The sequence below is a fragment of the Bombus impatiens genome, unplaced genomic scaffold (genome assembly GCF_000188095.3).
Source record: "Bombus impatiens unplaced genomic scaffold, BIMP_2.2 scf_0360, whole genome shotgun sequence".
NCBI lineage: Eukaryota > Metazoa > Arthropoda > Insecta > Hymenoptera > Apidae > Bombus > Bombus impatiens.
The window spans coordinates 84,988-108,864 of record NT_176779.1 but is presented as its reverse complement, the minus strand read 5'-3'; the positions used below and the strand labels follow the sequence as shown (position 1 = coordinate 108,864).

General features: G+C 35.3%; 1 protein-coding gene and 1 long non-coding RNA gene across 5 annotated transcripts in view; one reads left to right on the top strand and one right to left on the bottom strand.

Annotated features, from left to right (window-relative positions):
• Positions 1–23,877, bottom strand: part of LOC100741104 (dipeptidase 1-like) — a 151,843-nt gene that overhangs the window by 125,176 nt on the left and 2,790 nt on the right. Inside the window, exon 2 of one of the 4 annotated variants that reach the window (XM_033320803.1) lies at positions 20,491–20,506. The exons of the other annotated variants lie outside the window; for them this stretch is intronic. The gene's annotated coding sequence lies outside the window, so the exon portion shown is untranslated. The remainder of the gene's footprint in view (positions 1–20,490; positions 20,507–23,877) is intronic. 4 annotated transcript variants of the gene reach the window in all.
• The window catches only part of LOC117151677, a 17,597-nt gene continuing 2,443 nt past the window's right edge, over positions 8,724–23,877 (top strand). The window contains exons 1-2 of the long non-coding RNA XR_004461771.1: positions 8,724–8,735; positions 19,074–19,078. This is a non-coding gene — a long non-coding RNA (uncharacterized LOC117151677). The remainder of the gene's footprint in view (positions 8,736–19,073; positions 19,079–23,877) is intronic.

Below are 23,877 nucleotides of genomic sequence, written 5' to 3'. Positions count from 1 at the left end.
GATAAAAGATACTCAAGAGAGGCGGGGAAAGTTTCCAGCGCAAAAATAAAATTACTTTTACGAGCGACACTGGCCCCCGTAGGTCGGCCATAAACGTAGATACTCGTGCGCCGCGCCTTCGCCGAATCCCTGTGAAATTTTTTAATAAAAGAAATCTTGCCGTAGCAGCCGGGAAAATTTATTGCCATGGAAATAATTTTTGCTCGAGATTCGCTGGGCTAAACGCGAGTACGAGATGAAGTCCGCGAACGCAACGAAACGGACACGTGATGCTCCATGGAGAGATATAAATTTCACTTCTTGACAGGACACAAAACAACGTGACCGCGTGGTTGTTGTACGGTCATCAAGTTATTTTATTAACCTTCTATTTATCAAGTCTATATCCAGCGTTTGTTTTCTCACTCTTTGTCCAACATTTGCCCAGTCACGATTCTTCCTTCTACGAGTCTGTCAACATTGACTTTCATAAATCGTCCCATAGGGAATGATTATGATCGTCAACGGGATGACACATCTCTCTCTTTCTCTCTCTCTCTTCGTTCTGGAATTTCTTAGCCTTAGAGAAGCGAAATAAGTTCTTATATCGCGAATCATTAACATGGCTTCCGTTTTTAGAAACATTTAAGATTAGTCGTTTGACATTTATCTTCATTTATTCAATTTATTGTATTTGTGCTAGATCTGATGTCAAGAAAGAACACAGAAAGGAAGCCATTTTGGGGATCGAAAATACGCTCTAAAACGTTGCACGAGTAAAGGATCGCGGAGATTATCGGTGGACTCATCTAGCTTGTCGAAGGATATAGATCCCTTGCAGCAACATAAATCCTGTATCCTGCCGGAACACGGTGCCAGCAGGGTGCGGCTATCGGCTTATTCCATCATTCTTGTGTTTATCGAGCTGGCGTTTACCCTTTCACGCTCTCCATTTCTTTCTTACCCCCTTCTTCATCACAGCTTTTCTTCCTGTTTCTCCCTCTCTCTCTCTCCTTTAGATCTACGCCTTAGCTTTCTCTGAGCTATTCATCGAATTGCTCAATAAGGTTTCGCAGTTGAACCTTCGGGTCAAAGGTATTCGTCGAAGGCTTCATAGTGCAACGACCTCACCTTGCATGGACATAAGCTCTTTCTTTTTATTTTCCTTTTTCTCTTCGTCCTTTTTCTCATGCTTTCTTATTGCTCTTTCAACGTGGATCCGTGAAAGACAATTATTTTTTCTTTCTTTCGCTATAGTTCCGCCAATAGTCACGAAACTGATATTCTTCTCGAAGAAGTCATTTGGAGATTCTCTTTATTGTCCTTTATCATTTCGAAAGTCAGAAATTACGAGTTTATTTTACCTGCGTTAAGTAGGAACTTTTGGGTTGAAGTTGTGGTAATGGAGATTGTAAGATTCTTTTGTGATTTTAGAATTATATGAAATCGAAGCAGAACTATTGGTACCCTTGCGCTTGGGACTGGAACTTGCGGCTAATCAGGATACTTTAAGTTTTAGCCATTTAACTATTTTAACTCCTTAATTATAAAACTACCGTAATAACATTAAAATGACATTAAAAAGCAGTCTCAAGTTTTACCAGATTATCTCCTTTCTATACTTTGTTATTCATGGGAAAAATTTCCAGCGGGCATCACAAAATCGTGAAATCTCTTATATTTCCTTAAAATTTATTCGAATATTACAATCGGTGTTCCATGGAGTAGTGGCTGATTAGCGATTAAGAATCTCGTCATACGACGACGGCTGGTAGAGCCGGCGACGAACAGCTCGTTCCATTTCCTGATTTAACAACCTCAAGGGGTCGATCAGACCGTAAGCCCCCATCGTCGATGTTCGACGAGCTTCCGGCGAGCTTTCACGTCTCAGGAACGAGACGAAGGAAGGGTATTTCCACGTGACCTACAGCCGCTTTCTCGCGCTACGTGCAACTCGAACGCCTCGATACCTATCACAGTTCTAGCGCGGATTTTCCTGATAGCCTTGAATTCCATCGAAAGGTCAACGATATTTTTCCGTTTGCTTCCCACATTTCTCATTCTTTGTTTCTCTGTATGTCTTTTATTTTTCTCTCGATGTAGGATTCGTGATATTTACGTGGGAACTTGACACGTATCGTGTAAGAAAGTAAGGAAGGCGTAAGTAGGTTACATTTTTGAAATTGTGACTTTATGAGGACAGGAACAGTAATGTTTTAGTGATTTGATCACTGTATTATTTCTTGTAGGTACATGCAATGATATTTGATACATAGATAAAGCATAATCGTCAGCAGAATCGTTTAATTTATTTTACATAAAATCATTGTTTCGTAAGCAGGATCCAAACTATACATGTTATCTGATGCGTAAAATTGCATTTATAGGAGGTTGACAGAGGATCGTATTGATAGATCATCAATTGAATAGTTCATTGATGACAGATTATTAGGTGTCGGATTATCGAGATTCTATTGTTTAGACCATAACAAGCGCCGCAAATGAATAGTGATTTAGACGAGCTGAACGCCAATGTGTACGTCCATTCAAGATAAGTTATGGCATATTGCATTAAGATCTAAATTATCTGAATTAATTGGAGCCTGTTGTGCAATCAAATTAATAAGTAAAATCTACAAATAGAAATATTATTCATGATTATAATTAAAGAAGAAACTCGATCATCGTATTTTGGAATAATTAAGTAATTATACAATTTATCAAAGTATTTTCTTTGATCAAGTTCTGTTTAATTAAAAATCTCTTTTCGTGTACGTAATTAATTTTTGTGCAACGAACAGCAAGATATTCAAAGAAGCCGATTTATCGCACATACATTCCTGCACGAGTGTTTACATGTCTAAGGAAGGTTTGTCACGTGTAATGCCATTCGTTTTTCGCTCGCGACGATTCGATGCAGTTTCATTGTTAATTAGACAACTTCAAGCTTCCTGAGTAATTGGATAAGTTTACGAGTTGCCGGTATAGTGAGAGAATTTGACAATTTTCCTCGTATTCCTGTTTATATAGAAATTGATTAAATAAAATATGTTTAAAATAATTGATTTCCACATCTAATACCAACGTTACCTATTTCTTTGTTTTATAGTCCAATTATTTTCAAAAAATGAACTTTATAAGAGAGTTTAACTTTTAAGAGAGGGATACTATTATAATTAATATAACAATGTTCATATTTGTTTCACAATGTTTCATATTTTTATTATAACTTCTAAATAAGGTATTTAAAAGTTTATGTTTATAAAACATTTTTTTTCTTAATTTTACTTACAGAATATGCTAATATTATTTTGTCGAGAAAACTGGGACGCCCCGTATAAATATTTCTGTAGAAATATTAGACTCCAGTAAAATTCTCAGATATTTAGTTCCTCTTATCCATCTGTGAAGATATAAAGATATAAAATGACTCGCCTTGACATTGATAAAAAGATCTTTTGATTTTTTTATTTATTTTTTCTCATTCTAATAAAATGCATTCGGTCAATTCATTTATGCTATTTGAATTTTGTCTGCCTTTACCAGCTCTGCTTTAACAGCTCTAACAAGATCTCCTCAATAGTTTTCTATCGTATTTATATATGTCAATGGAATGTGCCATTTCAAAAGTGCAACATTATTACTCTTAAAATATGTTTTTACTAGCTTTGCACTCTTATTACCACGTGAACCGCCGTGTTATCCTGTTGAAATATATTACTCCCCAGAGATTCGTGTTGTGTGTGTTCCAATTTGTGTTCAAATTAATTCTAAATACTTTTTACTGTTCAGTTTACCCTGAATAAATTTTGTATTTGTTCCGCCATGAAAGACAATATCGGCCCACATCGTCACTACGACAGCTCAAAATTTTTGCTTCCTTTCGCATATCAGGGTAACAATAATTCCACTCGTCAGATCTTTCCAAATTAAATTTCTTTCCATCAGTAAACGACACTTTTCTGCATTTCTTTTTCCAGTGCACGTGTTCTTCCGCAAACTACAATTTTGTCTTCTCATGTGCCTCTGTTAGAGGAGGTTTCCTTTGCAGTTTCTTTCGCTGTAAATGCTTACATTGTTTCAGGATACCTTGGACATTTCTGATATTCGTTTTCAGCAGCTTCAGCAATCTCCCTTGCAGTTATCGATGAATTCTATGCTGCTCTTTAAATAGCACGCTTCTTTCGTACTGTTAAAACTTTCGGTCATCCATGATGTTTCCTTCGGCCGTAATTTTGTGCATTATAAGAAAAATTAACAACAACTTTTCCACTTCTGCCGACAGCTTTAGTGATTTTCTTTGTTTTTCGTATTTATAATATATACGATCATAAATACGATTATAAGCAAATAGTAATATTCACAATTATTCGTAATTATCTTAAAATAGAAATTTTCCTTTTGATAATATTAAAATCGTTTACATTTCTCGATCTGTTGGATTTTTTCACATCTTATTTTCTACAAATTACGTATAATATCTCACTACACTACATTCTAAACTATCACTCACTGACACTTGCTCGTGTTCAATTGAGAAGTGAGAATACACAACGTGTACTATCATTTTGTCGGGCTAATTTTGCACAATATAAATAGAACAATGCACAATACAATAGAAAGCTACGTATTTCCACACCCTTTCACATCTACTACAAGCTTCACAGGGTGTGCTATTCTTTACTGCGACTTGACTAAGTATTTTGATCATCTTTCAAATAATCTCACTTTAATACTTGCTTGAAACTGTTGTGTAACTTATCTTATATCATTGAGACAATGTGAATATATTTCAGATACGTAATTTAAGAAACAAATAATAAATATAATTAGATAAAGATATTTGCAGACTTTTATTGAAAATAATCTTTTTCTTTGTTCCTCGTCATTTTTAATGAAATAATTCGAAATTATACTATATTTGATAATATGCAGTTTTAAAATGTTATCAGACGATGATAAAAAGAATCAAATCAATCAGAGTGCATTAACACCATTCGCACTGTATTTCGTTTGGTTCCGCCCTAAATTCGAGGTATCGATTTCATCTTTCGTCTAACGATCACAGGTGGCTTCCTCAGGCGTCTTTAGCCTCTCGTTTCTCTTTCGAGCCGGTTGCATTGGCGAGTCAGCCGATTTTTGTGCGATTTCCACGCGCTAACGAGCCGCGAATCTCGGGTTTCCTAGAAAAACTCCGAGAAATATCGTAGCTTAAGATATCGTGGTGTGTGTGCTTAAGCGCGAGTGCAAAAGTCCGTAGGCTATTTCTTCCAGCCTTTCCTCCCTTGGACTTTCCTCCCTTCTTCTGTTCGTCGGTCACCAGGTTTTACACTTCTCCCTGTAGCCTTCTCTTGTTTTCCATCTCTTGGTTCTTGGTCTTCAGTTTCTCTTTCTTTGGAGCTCGCGTACGCCCTTTAAGTTTAAGATTAGTGGCAGCCCCATATATATATCGGTAGTTAAATTGGAGGGAAAATCCTGTTTTCTGTTGTAGGAATATATATTTTGTTAAAATTAATGACAAAGGTTACTGTATGCATAATAATCAAATCAGATCTTCTTATCTTTCTTATTTTAACCATTTTGATCTTCAGTTCATAGGATTCAAGAGGTTTTTAAACGTGTGTTGTGGTTAGTATTAACCGGCTGAAGAGCTTAAATCGGGACTAACTTCGCGAATTTCAATAAGAACGTTGGAAAAACAAATTAAAATCCAGACGATCTTTACCAAATATTTTCTTTGAAATTTGAAGCTTGGGTATAGCTCTTCCTGTCTCATTAATTTTATTAAAACGTTAACTTGAAATAGTTTCGCTATTTAAATTCGTAAGTACTTGTTGAGTTGTTTCACATCAAAGCAATAAATTCAGTAACGAATATAATCCAGTACGAATTTTTACAAAATATACATCATATTAATGCTTAGCAATGTAGAGAGAAAAATATTCGACCAATCGGATTACTCGACTGGGATTTGAAACCGGATTTTCCACTCGCCGAATGAGTAGTTTCTCCACAGAGGTACCCAGACCATCGGCGAATGTTTTCTCCGGAATTCTTATGTGTTATTAGACAGTTGCCTACAGCAATTAAGTAGTTCTTCGATATAGTAGATAATTGAACGGTTAATATTGATTAAATCGTTTAAAATGTCAAACATAATTACATATATAATTTCCATAATACATAATGTTCGTAATTGCAATAATTTAACCCTTAGACTGTAAACGTTTTTACCCTAGTCTCAGTACCCTCAAACTGTAAACGTAAGTTTGTCGCATTCGGTGCATTTTTCAACAGGTACTCAATTTGGATTTTTACAAAAGTCAGCTTGTATATTTAGGATAAGGAATTTACATGACGCGAATAACAACAGGCTCTAATTATCAGTACAAATTAGTATTATACAAAAGACAGAAATAGTCGTAATACATCACAATCAATGATAATTAAAATATTAAACAGAGATAAATAAAAAAACCGATAAATGAATCTTACCTCTGTTTCTCCGATATCTTCCAAGCGAAACTATACTTTGGTTTCTTTAATGATAGATATACATATTTATCTTTGTTCGTTTGTATTTTTTACATTTAGAGATATCGAAATGCCAATTGATTCCACAATTTTTAATTACATCGTGATAATAAAATCAAAATTCACATTCATATTTCATATTTAAATGGAGTGGCGCGTTTGAATGAAAATTCACCACCTTAAATTTAATTTCGTCATCGTGTACGAACAATAAATATCGTCGCAAATATTTCGCTTCTAAAATGGAAAAATCAATATATATATATATAGCACTGTTGCACATCACACTCTTAATCAATAAAGTAAAAGACAAAACGCGAGACTTATTCTTGTCCTCGTCGCTGAAACGTTCTGGCTGGAACTTCTCAGACTCAGGGAATTACTTAAGATCGTGATGCAATGCGTAAACAGGAAACCACACAATGTTATCCGAACATACGATTAAATACTTGTAACCGAGTTCCGCTGGAGGCAATTGGAACTTTCGCACACAACCTGTTGATGAAAACCATCGGAGGATATTTTCGAAAATGTCTGCGATGTCACCATTTCCATGTACTTCATTTTCACGAGAGCCTCGTACGAAATCAGCCCGTTTCCTTCTTCCATATATCGATCCACCTCCTCCCTTAGTTTCTCTTGAACATTCGGATTAAGCGCCAACTCGTGGGCCATGTAACACATCAAGATGGAGGACGTATTGAAACCAACCAGAAAGAAGATGAACGTCTTTGAGCTGTGATATCATCGATAGTCGTCTAATACTTGGCAGGCTTCTCCTTATCCATAGCCTGCATCAAAAGGTGAATCATGTTCGGTTACTTTATGAAAGAAGTTGGTAGCGTCTCGTGAAAAGAACGATGATTCTATCATTCTGATTGAACGTGGATTCACGCTCCCTATAAATTGACCGCTGTTGCAGTGCAACAGTGCGATTGTAATCGAGGACAATCCAGTGACGCGGAATTTTTTGGCATTAGCATACCTCTTTCCCTTTCTTAAATTCTACGCGCTTCCTTGTTATATTGCCTGCGAATCGTTGGTCGGACACTTAAACATCGCATGCGGTCACCTCACCATTTTGAAAAATGCCCTCTTCATTTCAAGAACGTGTCAAATCGGGAAATTCAAGTGTCCATCCCTAAACAATTTGGCTAACTTCAAACATCGTTCCTATCATCAGTCTGTAGTAAAACTTTATCGAGTAAACACGCAGTTCTTCTATCAAATATACACGCCTGTTCCTATTTTTTCCCGAACTATCGTTAAACCTTAAAGAGACTCAATTGCATGAAGTTGCACTTCGAGGCAGTCGAGTAAAAGTTCGCGTGAACGATCTCTTGCATTGCAACAACCGCTATTACCTGATTTTGGACCGCTCTGCTGTGAATCTAAGAATAAGGAACAGAGAAAGCAATCGAGATACAACAAGAGACCTCACAGACTTCGTATTTAGACAGATCAGTTTAAAAAGATTGAAATTAATTTAACCCTTGTACATGGACTGTTTTTAAACTTTGATACTCATTTGCAATCATTCGAGATCACACAAGTAATAATGACTCTGGACATAGTCATATTCAGGAACATTTCCCTATCTTTTAACGCTAATTTGGAGCTTCTAACGTTTTTAATTTTTACGTAACACCTTACTTTCATCTAAAATCGTGCGTTTGTACAAAAATTGATGCTTTTCTAAAGACTGAGAATACTGCAAAACAGAAAATAAATTTTTCTTGCTGAGCCGTAACAGGAGAATAGGTTAGATGAACTTTTCCATATAACGTAGCATTTAAAATTTAGAAAACTTATTAGTTACTACTTACTAGTTTAAAATCTAAAAAATTACTAGTTTTAACATCTAGTCAACATGATATCATTAGTTACAAGTAATATTTGCGTAATATATGTGTACCTAACTTTTCAATAGCAATCATCAGCGAGAAAGAAATGATTCTTGCTTCGTGCCACCGGGAACGAATTACAATAATTCAATGAAACAGTTAAATTTATTTGTTGTAGAAAATAAGGGAAAAATTTCTATCTCTGGAGAACGTGTGGTTATATTTTAATAGGTTTGGACAACTTCAAAGCCTGTAGTTCGCAAACTTGTGTAACTTAACCTAACTTCGGCAGAGACGAACTCCCTTTGCACATAATAACCGATAATCTCATGCTCACATAGCTAATAGCTCCTATAATAAGCGTCTATTTCGCTCACGGTCATAGTTTAAATATGCTAAATCTATCTGCACAATTAATTTACCATTTTAAAACTAGGTTAAATTAACCTACGATCTATTCGTATTTTGTTTAGATGAATTTATAAGTATTCGTAAAATAATCATTTAATGTTGTTTCTTTTAGCTTGGTGACAGTATGGTGGAATATATTCATTGCAGTATATTATAATATACTCGAACATTTCTAAAACGGCTAGTACTTTGTCATTAAACATATATGATATTACTAATCTTGAGAATTTTTTTGTAGAACAAATTTTCCATTCTTTTATTTAAATAAATATTTAAATAAATAATTTTCCATCGTTATTTTTTATTGCATCTTATTAAATTAAAAAGTCCGCTGCGTTATACCGAAGTTGTTTTTAACACGTGGCAAGAAAATGTATCAAAACTTTTCTAATTTTGGTTTTCAAGCATTGTCAGGGGAATGACTTCTTTATCTTAAAGTTCCACCTCTTATAAATGTATCTTTTTTAGTCTGTTTGTAGTTTTCTTTCGGTATACTGTACAAACTCCTTTGAGTTTGACTTTCCTCATATTTATCAAATTGTTTCCTGCAGTTTGTATGCGAATGAAAGTTTGAATTAAATTTTTGTCAGACTGAATTGAAGAGATTTTGTAAAACTTTTCTTTATACATCGAAACATCATGTAGTCTTTGTTGTAAAGTATGCAAAAAAGATGTTCCCTGCAACTTCTGCTCTTCTGTTTGCAATTTTTCTCAAACGCGATAACATTTTCTTTAGATCGACCCATCTCTTTACATTCTTTTTCGTACAGGATCAATGTAACATCTTCTTTTCTTGCAAAAGTAGGACCTGTGTGTTATTTTATTTCCTTAAATACCCTCCCATTGCATGCGCTCTTTCGATTCACCTAACCCCCACCGAGTTTCCAATTTCTACTCTCCTCCACCATTTCCTCCTCCAATACCACCCACCACAGGAAAACAGCGTCAACACATCACAATTAACCATCCTTCCATCTCCCAGCGATTCAACCCCTCCCACACCCCTAGACAAGCGGCGCGAATCATCCTTTATATCCAACATCTCTTCTATTTCTACCAGACTTAGAAAAACATCGATATTCACCCATACAACGACTTACACGCTGTCTACCACCGAGTCCCCAGTTCTCTGTCTGCCGTTCCGTAGCACTGGAGGGTTCTTTTTCCCCCTTTTACGAAGTCGCGAGGTTGCCTCGCATTCTATTAGCGTCTGGCATCGATTCAAAGGGCACTGTAATCGAAGATGCAGGTGGCTGGAGGAGTATCGAAGGTTGGGAGAGGGTGGGAATCGATTCTAATCGAATCATGCCAGCCTGCACGGATTATATCCTTCTCACGAGATTGGTTCGGTCGTGGTCAAAGGACATATCGCTGGTCGACAATCACTTAAGGCCCACTCTGGCTGGTTAGAGAGCCGACCAGCCGCAAACGTGCCGTTGGCCTTCTTCCTTGGTGTCCAGGCAAATCGATCTTGATCTCACGGGTTCAGAAGAGGGTCTCTCATACCATATCTCCATATCTCCATATCTACCTTTCTTCTCTTTCTCTCTCTCTCTCTCTCTCTCTTGGCTTTGGTCTCGATTCAACATGATGATGAACATTGCGTCAAAGGAATTATCATTCTCCTCCCTTTGATTGATCGACCAAAACTCTTCGGTCGGCAAATACTTTGACGATGCCTCGCAAACGATATGATGCTAACTGCACTCTGCAAACCTCTAGCCGAGTTCGTTTACAACGTTTTATGACTGTGGTGGTTGTTTCGTTGGTCATCGAGGTGTGGCTGCTAGATTGTTTGGTGCAATTAGGCGGCAAGCCTGATAGGGGGAGATCGTATTGCGAAGGGGGAGATGCGAATCGACAGGTGTTGGGGGTTGGCCAGATGGCGGCTCGTATCGAGTCTCGGTAGCACGGAGGATGCAGTTTGTATTAATTGCAGCTGGGAATTTTTCCTATTGCAATTGTGATTTGATGTTGGTTTTGATTGTAAAAGATACGCGTCTTGTGGTGTTCGCGTAATTTGGAATTTGTAATAATTTTAGATGGGAGTTTTTGGTAGCGCAGCTATTATAGTAATATATATGCAGTTTATGGAGTCATAATTATACGGAGTTTTATGCAGTTCATATACATTTCTGAGCGTAACAATAACACCACAGCATCAATTTTCGAACGTTCTGGAGTTCTATGGAGTGGTTTTTAAGTATTAACAATATCATATAAAAGGGATTGGGCAACGTTATATGTAATGAAGAAAATTCCAAAGAATATTTGAATTTGCAATTCAATTGAATTGCAAATTGAATTTATTTGAAAATAATAATAAACAAAATATTTCTCTGGTGAGCATTTATATGTACCAATGTATTTACAACGTATGACAATTTATTAAATTACAACGAAATGATAAAATTATAATGTAGGTGGTTAAAAAAAGTAATTTTAATAACAAGTATGACTTCCGCCTTTATCAATTAATTCTAAGATGCGATTTGGCATACTTTTAATTAAATTTTTCGGAATTCCTGATTTGATTTTACACTTCAGTAACAACTGTTTTTAACTACAAAATTTGATTTTATACTTCAGTAATAACTGTTTTTAACTACAAAATTTTTAAAAGTTGAATGTTTGCCGTACCATAATGCCTCACAGATTTTCGATTGGGAAGCATGCAGATTGTGTGAATTAATTCATGTTAAATCTTTCAAGCCATGCTATGAGTTCTCAGCTTTTATGTATATGAGCACTATCTTGCTGATAAGTATTAAATTACTAAGTACTAAATTATTTTTCAAAATATCAATATCAATCTCTGTACTATTCATTTTTGAAATAGGGAAAGAAAATTGAAGCTTACTCCTCCAGCAGAATGCACACCACATGATAAGTTTTCCTCCACTGGAATTATGCTTAGAGAAGTACTTTTCTTCCTTACGAAGCTAAATAGTGAATTAAGTAAGGCATATTAAACATAAACTTAGCTCTCGATTTATTAATGTTGTAAATTAATGAATTGAAGTCTGACTACGTTGTGGCGTTTTAAGAACGTAGATGCAGACATCATTTTTTGTTTTGTAATGTACGGATTACGTTTAAAAATACGTTGAACGGTCCAACCAGAAAGGTTGAGATTACATTCCTTCACGGTTTCTTTTTAATGTAACTTTTTAGTGTATTGCGCGCAACTTTAACAATTTGTCTTTCAGTACGGCAAGATAACTTCTTTTTAGGTGTACCATTCTTGTTTTCTTCACGCGTAGTAGGACCACGTAAAAATTTAGTACAACTTTATGAAATCGCCCGAGTTTACGACGCGATTTCAACAATTCTCAATTTTTGTTCTTTGTATGCTAAAATCGCACCTTGTTCTTCTTCGATGAGATAACTATCGCGTAGCATTGTCTGAATTAATCGAAAAACTTTGTGTTCTCTAAACACTTTATAAAAGAGACAGTTGAAAGAAGTTAAAAGTGAAGCTGGCGCTATTGTCTTGCTCCGATGGTAAAACAGTTTCTGATTATATCTTGACATATTCATAGACAACTTGGATGATTTTAGCTTGAAATCTGTTAGCATCAGCAACGCTCTTCCACATTATGCAAGTGACTTCTTCAAATTATTTTCTTAAAGTTCGAAAATGTTAAAAGTATCAGCGGTGCTATAGTTAGCTATAGTGCTCCAAAGCGTATTTGTCTGGTCTATACTTTCTTCTGTTTCAATAAATCGGATTAAAATAATTTATATGTACATCAATATTCAAAGTGTATTTATGATTTATCCTATGTTATATATTTTTATGTTTCGAGTATATACTTGTGTTATGAATCGTTATATCGAACTGAAAAGAGGAAAGTGAGAACTCTGATCGACAAATAGAAGAAAATCTCAGGATCTTAGGACATGTGTGAACTTCTATGAGAAAACGTGCCCAAGTGTCTATTGAAAGAAACGATAAGAGACAGATGGTACGTTTACTCAGGAACAAATCAAAAAGAATTATTTTTATATCCGTTATAAGAACTTTTCCAATTGTTTGGACGAACGAATCGTATTTTGTATTTTTATCAAAGCTTTATTTATTTTACCATTTATTTTTCCTGCTCTTGCGGACATTCTGTTTCAATTTGGTTCTACTCGAACGCTATTTTCTTTCGCAGTGAAAACAAATTTATGGATTCTAGTAATTTGTAGATGTTTAATTGAAACGTAACGTTTAGCCAAAATGAATTTTATAATATAAAAATTTTCGCTACAATTGAAAATATAAAAAATCATTTTTTTAATCAATACTCTACTGGCGTGTCCCTTAGAATTTATATACATGTATGTTATTTAAACAGTGTTTATATATCTAGGAAATAAAACTGTGGTAAAGAAAGCAATGATAATATAATTCAAAACTTAAACAATTTGCTTAATGTCTCGTAGAATTTTCTTCTTTAAACTTTTCACCCTATCTTCTTGAAAATCACCATAAATAGTTATGTTTCCCTTTCCTTCTTTCAATAATCTTCAATACTAAGTGTTACGTCGAGTGATATAAACGTCCCTCGTTATTTTGCCGCTAATAAGTGTCCGCTGACCGTAAATCAGACTCTCAATAAACCTAAGGACCAACTATAAACTTAGACTTTTTAACTTAAGTAGTTTTTCCTATTCATCTTTACCGTGCAAATCCTTAATTCCATAAATGTTTTCGGTATGGTCCTTAGAAAAGTCCTTAGGTTTATTGTGCGCTCTTAGAAATTACGGAAAAAGCTGATAGTTATATAACGGGAAAAACCGGGTTTTCCCATGAACAAGGTCACCCATGAGCCACGTTGGTAGGAGGTTTCCTCCTCCTATCTTCGTTCATTAACGCTGGCCTTAACCAATGGGTATCGCCGATCGTTACCCTCACGTTTCATAACGAAAAATGTGAACAACGAATCCGCTTCATTCGTTCAAAAAATACCTACACACCGAGCTTTCCTCCGTAATTACATGAAGTTCAGTTAACTCTCAATTCTAACATACTCAACACCTCAAGACTTCTTCGACGACAACATATCTACCAGGTCTCGAGCTCTGTCTTCAGATCAGTCATCATCCCTACACTGATTCTCTCATCTAAGAGCAATCCATCTATTCTTCACTTACCTCTTACGCATCGGCGTTACTATCTTGTATAAAGTTGTTGGAAATACATATTTTATAGCCCTGTTAATCGCAGCGTTATACCACCTCAACCACCCCTGTTATCTCAACGGAAATCAGGGGATAGATCTGTTCGCGGCGTCGATTATTACAATCGTAACGAGGATTTACGACTCTCGTTGATGCGTTTCCTAGTGATCGCGTCTCCTCGCGACTGGTTGAGAATACACTAAGGATATCTACCTTCACTAAAAAAAACTTCCTCGTTCAACATATCGCTCTGAAGCAGTCAAACATTATTTACATAATTTTTAATCTAACTTTCCTGTCACTCGACAAGATAATTTGCGCGCTATGCAAATAAAAACGTTGCCCCATCGCCAAGTACTCTTATCAAGCCTTATCAAAGCAGCGTAGATAAAGTGAAGATTCCTCACCCCACCCGCCATGAAACTTTCGCTGAAATTCAATTCCGAATTACCGGTCAAATTAATTATTCGAACGGACAGGGAATCGCTGGATGAACGTATTTCTCGTCAAAGATCGATTAAATCCACCCACCTCTGCCCCGCACCTCCTCGCATCGCTGAATATTCCCTCTTCATAAATATGCTAATGTTACACAAACACAAATGCAATCTGACCGCATTCGTCGTCTAGCAATCGTTTTAATCTCTTGTTAGTTTGAGGAAGCAATCGTGCTCACTTCCTGTCTCTATCCATTTCGATCCTTTCCCAATCTCAGCCCCTCCTTTCGATTATTTAGCTTGGTCTGTCTGTAATTGAGCGTACAACGAATCTGTCTCACCGGGAATTTCGCATAAATCATACTCATCCCACTGGCAGAATTTGCATAAATCGATATCGATTGTTATTTTATGCGGGGCCATTTTTTATGCGGCTTACACCAGCCAAGACCGCGGAAGCCAGGCTGCATTAAACAATGTTGTTGGAGTATAGTGCGGATGCTTTTTGAGACTGATTTAGCGATTTGGCATAATTTTGTTGCAGCTACTACAGCAGATACGTGTCCCTCGGTTTACTAGAAGATAGAGACACGGTTTAAAAATTTGTACGTTATTCTACAACGTGTACATTGTGTACCCAATTTTTAACGAATCGGTGTAAACGAAAATAACAAAAATTATATGCTTTTATCGTACGAAGAGATATTACAAACTATAGATTTCGGGAAACGAATGTTTTTTAATCAGTATATCCACTTACAAGCAGATCGTTCTCATCTAATGAAAATCTTTAACGCCCTGTTTACAATTTTGTATACTTTTTATTTTCGAAATTACGTAGTTTACTCGTTCGAACTATCTTTTAACTTCTACGTTAGCGTAATCGGTGCCGACAAAAACTGCTGCGGGCAACTTGATCGAAACACGAATTTACAGGTCGTGTGCGGTTGTCTGGCCACAAATGACTCACTCCACTAGTCTCTGCTAACTCTCCTGTTCGCTATACAAAATTCGTAACACTCCTCCCGTATTTACGTTTCATCAAAGCTGTTAGGCCGTATTATGACGAATAATAGATGGGAGTAGATTACTGAATTGCCCCTTACTCAAAGATTAACTCCTGATTCCTCCATAAAATGATTTTCCTAAAGGAATAAGCTAATTCGTATCTTTTAAGATAATTAATTCTCTTAAAAAATTAATTCTCTTGTTGTCCTCATTAAATTAAAAGAGTGACGATGTGCGTTACTCCTTTCAAAAGTAGTTAAATACAAAATATACAATATTTTCTTTAAAGAAATAGGAAATAATTATATCCTTTTGAGGTAAATAAATTCATCTGTAAAAAGGTTCAGCTCTATTTAACTTTGCGCTAGATTTCCATATTACGATAAAGTCTACATCCATAAAAAATTTAATTATAATCTAATATCTAATATAATTTAATATAATCTAATATAATTTAATTATAATCTAATATGCATAATTTTAAAACATTTGTTTAAAGATGAACTTTATAAATAGCTTTATAATCTATAAATAACTTTATAATCTAGCAACTTTATAATAAAAGAAAATAACATAGTGTCTCTCTTTATTTTCATTTCTGAAATATGCGTCTATAGTTTGTCAACAAAAGTCAAGAATACATACCTCGTACTGTTTCGTTTAATATCGAATTTTTTAATTTACCTCCACAAACTTAAATTTACGTTAGACGTAACTTAATAAAAAGAAATACATCTTCGAATTTAGCTACGTGTTAAATTTACTTGCTATGTAAATACATCAAGTACAGAGGACAAAGCATCAATGGATGCTTACCGCCAAATTGTATATTATGTTCTGCTTCTTCTTGCTGACGTAAAAACTATTTATTGTTATTTTAAGAACAGATTCCAATCCAACAATGTATGCCATTGAAGAAAAACGTAAAGAGACAATATTAGTTAGAATTTCGTAAGCTTTGGCGACAAGTTTCACGCGACTCACGTGTCGTATTCAACGACGTTTTCTCAGACGAATGCTGAGATTCGTGTGAAACGAATCCCAACCGAAAACATCTTCGTTCGATACGAAGCTTGGATTCACGAAAGAAAAAGAGAGAAAAAGGCAGCAGCGTGTCTTTGTTGGAAGTAAGTGGACCGATAAAATCTCGACGGCTTCCTCACGATAATATCATTTCGAGATACTTTCACGGGGAATTCACCGCACACGGCACTCGCACGACGAGAGAAAAGAATACCAGTGACGACAAAATACGATCGAGTCGGTTGAACGGATCTCCCAGGACCTTTCGAATGAATTTCTCGCCGCGTTTTTCATTCGCTTGCTACGTCGCGAAACTCTTCGGCTCGATCCGGATGAAAAGCTTTCAGAGATAGAAATCTGATGGACGGGAGTGCCCGTTCCTTCTTACGAAAGTGAAAGTTCAGCTTTTTACGATTAGATCGATTACGTTTAGATTTTGCATCATTACCTTAATTACGTATATACTTCTTTCATTATCCTTAATTAGGCTCAAATCTTTTTAAGATTAGTTTGTTTAGATCCTGTCTGGATTTCCTTTTGTAACTAAACAAAGTGTAACATTTTTTTTATTTCGACTTAATTATACCCATATGTCTTCTACAATTAACATGGTTGCGACTGGATTGCAGGACTTATTAGGAAAATGACGATTATTTGTGTAGTTGGTAGGAAAAATAAGTTTTTAACTGTTACACAGTTTTAGTTATTGATAGTCGCAATTACTAAAAACTAAAACAGCGTAATATTATTACCATTTTATTTTCTAAAAATTAGTGTTTAAAACTTGATGCTTAAAAAATATAACAAAAACTGCATTATAATATATTAGTGACGTTAAAGTGGATTTTTGAAAGCTTCTTTGCTACGAGAACGTTAAACATTTAGAAGAAGACGAATTTGAAATTTAACTTTTAAAAGCATGGCGTAGCAACTTCGTCGTTTTCAGACTTTGAGCAGACTTGATCCAGCCTTAAGTATTGACTTAAATCATCTTAACTTCCCCAGTTTACGTTTTATTCCAATTATGCTGAAGATTTTTCGAAAACTTCTATGTTTAAAGTAACCTAGCAAGTAAATAATTTCAAAATTATTAAAGTGAACATTTCATATTGTTAGGAATTCTTTCAAAATATTATTTGACCCTACTCTGGAAAATAAACTTAATGCTTATAAACGGAAATGTATTTTAATTTTACTACAAAGTGAGTATGTAAGCCCATTGTTAGTTTAATAATAACTAGCTCGATTTTCTCTAGTAAACGTAGTCACAAAGTGCATGAACAAATATCTTTCAGCAACAGATTATTATTACGAGGTTGACATACACCGCGTGAACCAAAATTTCCGGCTTCTCTCTCGGTTCTTACGACGACGCGTGAACAGTGAGCTTAACGTGCAGTTCAAACATCCGTAGATATTTGGACTACATGAGCTTATCTGAAATCTTTATGCAGTGAGCGAATGTTTGAAAACTTATCGGGATATATTTTCCTTAGAAGATCTTCTACGTGCAGTATATGACATGTTACGAATTAAAAAAAAGTATCGATTAGATTACGATTCTGTTATTAAAACTGAAGATAATGAACGATAATAAGTAAGTAATAAATAAACGAAAAGGAAGATGAGAAGAGAGTAACGTACAAAATCATGATGCGCTATGAGGAACGCATGCGAGTAAGTAGAATAGGGATGTGAATGGTCGGACATAAGCGTTTAAGGCACATTCCAATGACACCGACACGAAACAAAAGGAGTACATCAGTTCCGCGTAAACACGGGTTGTTTCTCGAATCGCAACGTGTAACCTGCAAAGCAGTTTATTGTCTGCCACGATGAGAATGTAATCGTTAATTACATTGTAATGTAATTATGCGTTCTAATCACGACTGCCATAGGTACCCGACTCTGATAGAGTTGATCAACGAGCAGGTCGGATGAATCATTTCACTACAAGGAGTCGGGATTCCGTATCTTTGGCGTCCAAGTATCGAGTGTAGTTTTAAGAAAAAATGTTAAAGCACATGTGCTGTATAAACGAATGTGACAAAATGAATTACATATTGCATTCAATGTGCTTTTAACGTACTTTTAATGTAAAACATCTTTCTATATCGGTTAGGTTTAGAGTGTGTCTAATTTAATATCATATTACAATCATGTTCTCAAAACAAAGCTGATCCTAACATTCGATCTAACCGAAATTTAACAATAAACTTCAAGATACTTTTTCAGGCGTTTTGTATTTTTAAAATATCAAGATATTTTATGTACTTTAATTTAGTTCTATGAAATTATTAACGTTCTTCCAACATTACATTTAGTATGCATCAATCTACGACATTACCAATTTACTTTATATTTCCCAAAAGTGTTACAAAATACATAATAAAAGTCACAATTTCGAAAAGTCTGTTATTTAAATCACTGCGTGATTTCCATAAATGAATTGTCATTTTAATCATTCTTCTTGTTTTCCAACGGGGGAAAATATTCGAGAAAACAAATTGCCTCGGAGGCACAAAACTTACTCCAAACTCACGAAGAAATTAAGGAACTTACTATTCGCGTAATAGAATATTAACAATCTAAGTTAAAACTTTCATTCCTTAAAATTTCGTTCCAAATTCTATGAAACTTCAGCGCATTCGCTTAATAATGTAAGTAGTGGATGTTCTCATTATTTGTCTTGAACTCGTTAATATCTTACTACGAAAGATTGTATCGGAATAAAGTTGGGATAATAAAATTTCGGGTTAACATAAAAATAATCGAGTTTGGGCACTTCGAAGTCAAATAGAATCACGAAAGATGACAAAACTTTGTTATCATGTTTAATTATTTAAATCGATAGCTACGACATCTATGTTATAATCGAACAAATAATCATGTAACAATGATAGCTCGGTAACTAGCACATTTTGATATTCTAATTAATTCGACGGCAAGCAATCATCGAGCTTGAAATCCGAAACTCGGTTCGAAGTGATTCGCGATCGATTTAATTATCGAGAATCTATAAAAAGCAGGAACGATCTTGTTTGAGGCAGAAAGAATGAAATTGCGGCGGGCTGCGTAAAAATCAACGAGCTGGGTTCCCCAGGTGGTATCGGGAGGAAGCGCAGCTATTTGCTTTCGAATCCGTCGAATTAATCACCCTAGAATATCAGTCTTGTCGCGCTCGATTGCCGAGCCGGTCTAACATGATCGAAACTCGCGATATTCCCGGTTTAGACTTCTACGGTTCGATAGCTTCTCTGGTGAAAATCGTTACGGTTGCAGTTCGCTGAAATACAGTTATTCATGAAAGTACCTGGCAGAAAGTTTTTATATGCTTTTTATTTTATTGCGTTGTTACAATTTTTTTCAGGGATTGCTCGGATGTAAATTTTCGATTTAAATTCGCAATAGAAATGGTAGAGCTTGCAAAACCAACTATAGAAAATTGCTATTCCCTTTGTAAAATTGCAAAATGCGAAAAAAATTTTGTAGAGAATTACTTAGATATGCCAGGAAAATTTTTACATTGAAATTCGCATGTTTGCATTAACTGAAATTTACGTTGGGAAGACAGGGCTGATGCACCGAGTATTAATCAAAGAATCAATTAGCATTAATATGGAATTATCCGAATGTCTTTTAAATACTCTGCATATATATAATTAAAAATATTTGATACAAAAATGAGCAAAATTTAGGAAAGGAAATGACAAAATAGTAAAAGTTATTATTTTATTTATAATTAATAGCCAACGGTACTAAAATTAGTTTATCTTGGACTATATATGTATGTATATATATATATATATATATATATATATATATTTCAGAAGTTTTCAAATTTTGCCAATACTTTACCTTATTTCCACGTAATATTTCGCACTTGGGTTTCAAACTATTTTCCAAATATCCTCGTAAATACTCATTGGAATCTCTAATTATCACTTTGCGACGTTCATCGTGCAACACCCACTTATCATTTACTTTTCCAATGAAATCGACGAAAAATGAAATAAAAATATATATCATTCCCATTCATCTCGATATATTACATTCCTTCACTTTGACTGGTCGAATCCCCGCACTATAATTTCACTGCACCTGTTCTCATTGGCAAAATATCACTGTGGTATCCTAGTCGCACGTTAATTAAAGTCTTTAACACGAATTCAATTCCAATTAACGTTTGATATCGGTCACGGTCGTTTGAAAGATCAGAGATACGATTTCCAACGTCGGGCACATACTCAGAAGCTGAAATTATTCGCAGATATCAGCTCTTTCGCCAAACACTTGCACGATTAACAGGTTTCACGAGTAACAGATGGAACAGGAAGAATCTGTTGATATTAAACTTCGTGATTCGAGATTCACCATTCATGAACACGAGAATTCGCAAACGACTGCTCGTTGCTTTGTCATGAAATGGTAACGCAGTATTTAATGTACATGACTATAAGAATCTAATTGCAAGAAAGTTTACAAAGATGATTATAATTAGAAGACGATTGTACTTTTACACTTTCATGAGAAATTAACATACATACAATATCTTGCGAAAAATGAAACGAATAAAGTTTCCACGCATTAATTTCTTTAATTTCTCTACCGAAAGTCGACTTCTAACATTTGTTTATGATATTCATCGAATATATGTTCGTAATATTAAAAAATAATTCTTTTACTTTTATTCCAAGATGAAGTTTCTTCATTCCACCTAAAATTCTTTCAAACCCGAGCTGTCTTTCGGTCACGGAAACCAGAGATCCTCAAACCAACATTCCCTTCCTATAAACGAAAAGAGCCAGCTAGAAAGGAAGAACAAATGAAGAAAGAAATCAGATAGGAAACGTCTAGAAAGATAACAAGAGGTCGCTATTTATCCAGACATTGCTAGAGGCTCATTGTCACGTACGTTTTATTTACGACGTGGCTGAACCGTTGCCAATCAATCCATCGACTCCACGTGCTTCTGGCGAACACGACACTAGCTTCTAGTCAACGATCGATATCGAGCGGATATCAAGCCCGATATCGAGCCTCGGGGCGATCGTCTCGTGAAAATCTCCGTGGCACCGGTGTAAAAAGTCTGAGAAGTCTCCCAGAGAAAGAATTACGATCGACTGGCGACTATCGACTATCGTGTGTGCGTTCGATGGAAAGAATGGAGGTTTGCTCCTCTCGAGGAAAAGAGTGCGAACGCGACGCTTCTACGGAGCTGCTGAGGAAACAGGCGCGACATGAGGCTTCGGGAAAAAAACGAAACGTCACGCGAAGCAACTGGTTGCAAAGGCGAAGAAACCGAGAAGAACCGGCGCGAAGAGAGCTCCGCGAAATATTCGCCGTGGAGAATCGTTTTTTGGAGATTGTGTCTCGCGAAACTCTTTTCGCGATTGCTCCGGGGTCCCGCTGAAGGGATGATCGTGTATTTGCAAAGTTTCCGAGGTTCGGGTGGGAAAACTGAGTTGGTGTTGCGTTCCATTTGGGAATTCAGTGAGCCACGATTTCTATGTTATTGTGTAGTACATATTACTATTAGATTATCTCATAAGTAGATTGTCGTGTTCGTGGGATAGACGTGGGATATTTTTTGGATAGACGACTAGAGAAAATACAAATCTTAAATACAAATCTGTTTCACTTATTGAATGTTACAAGGAGGACTATGTCTTGACATATATTTTTACATATTATATTTGTGCATATCTTTAAACCCATAAATGCATAAATATCCGCAACCCACTTATGTATTATAATATGGTTTCTTAAAAATATATTAGTTTATTCAGAAAATTCGTAGCGATAACTGAGAAAGATTTAAAGCCGATATATTGTCACACAATTGGCATTTTATTGAACAGCATATGCGCCACTCCTCTTAATATCTTTTTGCTATCAATGAATTTCAGAACTTCTTTTTTAATTTTCTGTCCTTTCCGATAACGAATTCCTTCTGGTGGCTGTTACAGGTTTTTAAAGAATGAATGTTTTTAAAGTTATACTGAAATTCGTCGGTCATCCAAATACTCACAATTTCAGTACCTACAAAAGAATATATAGCATACTATTTGAAAAAATGAAGGTAAAATATCGTACCCTTCCAAATAAAAAAAAATAATAATAACAGAGTTCTGTATGACATATCAGGTTGTCCTAAAAGTTCCTTTCGTTTTATAAGGAAGTAATAGATGCACAACATTTTTTGTTTTATATTATTTTATTGAATTACGTTTGATCAATTTTATTCTATTACTATAAAATGAATCATACATAAATCCGTAAAATAATATAAAATAAAAAATGTTGTGCATCTATTATTTCACTTATGAAACGAAAGAAACTTTTGGGACAACCTAATACAAATTTCGTGAATAAAGATTCCTCATATCTTTAAAAATTGCGAGAAATATTCAAAGGGATAAAAATTATTATGTTACTTAGTATATCGTTCCATCATTCTTGCAATATTGTGCTTCATAACCTGATTAATATCCTTGTACGTGAATTTCAATAATCGAATTGAAAGTTTAAATATTACGATCAATTAATTTCTGTCGTCCGCGTGTGTATGTTAAATCCGCAGTTATCAGTTATTTGTAAACGTTACATGTTTTAAAAATAAGCAAATGAAAGTGATTCATTTGGTTCCACATGTGATTAAAACGATGGATTTTAATGTCTCGCCCTTATAAAATATTGAAATATATACCGTGTATTAACAATCATTCTAATGCTCCATAATTTTATAAATTTGGTTTTTCTTGCTTGATAAAATAAGAACAGAATAGTTAGTCCAGTTTATTTTGGACTAGTTTACTTCACTCACTACTAGCATTATTCTGATATCTTAGTTTACTTAAAAACGCCATGCAACACGAGACGTCGAAGGAATATGTATTTGAACATGTACGTCGATCTATGACCCGCGGCTGCCACTCGTATCAAAATGGAAATAGGAGACATCAAACATATCTCTCAAATCTAAAAACAAACTCACATGTATAACATCGACATTTCGTCATAAAGTATTTTCCATTCCTTTTGGCAAGCACCTACTATTATAAACATGAAAAAAGTTCTTAGATCCCTTTTCTTTCTCACTTCGTGTAATTCCTTGGTCTTTACTCGAAAAACGTATAAAGACTCAAAAATGCGAAGTGTCGTCTCTTTTATAAAATCAACGAAAGATGATCAGAAATATTCAGGGAGCTTAACATGAATTCTCAACACGTGAGATCAAGACAGAAAATAGAAGGAAAGAAGAGAAAGACGAAGCGGAAGAATCTACTTCAATTTTCAAAATTACGTTCTTCCGCTTATCTCGCGTCGACGAAGCCGCGCCAACGAAAGATCGCGTTTCTCAACTAGTCTCACCTCTATTTCGCAAGACTCCCGTGAACGAGATCACGCGAGGACGCGGCGTGAACTTGTTAACGGAAGTAAACGAGCCATCCTGACGACGCGACGGGGCG